The sequence below is a fragment of the Nicotiana tabacum genome, chromosome 18 (genome assembly GCF_000715075.1).
Source record: "Nicotiana tabacum cultivar K326 chromosome 18, ASM71507v2, whole genome shotgun sequence".
NCBI lineage: Eukaryota > Viridiplantae > Streptophyta > Magnoliopsida > Solanales > Solanaceae > Nicotiana > Nicotiana tabacum.
In genome coordinates, this window is record NC_134097.1 from 79,964,941 (window position 1) to 79,966,424 (window position 1,484).

The following is a 1,484-nucleotide window of genomic DNA, read 5'->3' on the forward strand; positions in this document are numbered from 1 at the left end:
TCAAATAATTTTTGCATGTATAGTGTTATTGTCAAAACTTCTATATACTATTTGTGTGCTATTACAAAAGCTATTCGGCGGATCTAAGTCTTTTAGTACATGACAATCATATTTTTCTTCAAAATCTATCTATATACAATAGATGATCAATTTTAACTTAGTATATTATATACGGTGACACTAACATAGATAAGAAAAATAAACTTGACAACAAACTTGTATGGTAGAAGGTCATTTGGTATTAAAGTATTTAAATATTCTTCTTGGTAGTAATTGTTGATATCATTTCTAGTGAGTCAAAAATTAAAAAAAAAAACACTTTGTTTTTTATCATAAAACTTCGCAATCAACCTTTTATTTAGTTGACCGACATATTCATTTTTGCTAGCTAAAATAGCTTTTAAATTTCTATCATGCAATTTGCATAAATTGCGTTTTAATCTAATGATGGAAATATTCCTGTTATTAAATACGCTACTATTACCATTAGGGTTGATAACTAAGTGTTCTAGAAGAACCGATTCATCTTTTATTGGATGCTCTTCTTCGTTTCTGATACGAAGCAAGAAGTCACTGAATATTGGATTCGTTTTTACGTTATATTTCTTGTCAGTTGAATTCTTTTCATTTGATTCCATAAGTATAATTTTGGCAAGGTAGTACAGTCTCTTCTTTTGTCGATTTTGGAACTACTGGTAGTACTTAACAAAAATCATCTTCCAAACCATTAGCTTTTCATCAAGTGGTTCATTGATAATTAATATATCTCTAGAACTCCGGGCATTGTTCGATCATTTGACACTTAACCATAAGCGCTTTATTTCATATTATCAATTATGCTTTCCTTTTAAATTTCACATCATTGCTCTGCTTTGTTATATTTATGATGGTTATTTCAGTTGTTTGAAGAGATATATCAAGTCTAAAGTAAGTGACCTCATAATAAAATCCTTGTTGGTACACCACTTGTTATTATTGCGAACAATATCATGCCTCTTGATTTGATATTTGCAAGTAATGCATGACATAGAAATATTATTTCGATTCCGCCGGAGGCATCTACAAAGGATAATCCCGCTATAAGAGTCGACTCTTTATAATATAGTCTTGAAAGCTTGTTCTTGTTCAAGATTTAGCTTTGATTGTGCTTCAACATACACTTGTATGGCTGTTTGATTCTTAATACTATAATAACATTTTTTACTTTGTGTTTAGTTTTTTTAATCTTTAATGCTCTTTTTTATGGAATAAATTTATGTACCCTAAGATTTTTTTTTAACTTGAAAAATAATTTTACTCATATTATGAATTTAAAAATAATTGAATTGGATTCTCTTGCTAAATAATTAATTGAAAGATTTAATTATTTGGTCGTAACATAAAAAAATAATTTATTTTATGTTGACTAGATTCTTAATATTAGTTCATCTCTTCTTTTGGATATTTAATGTTAATTATAATTTTATCCACCATAAATTTTATTT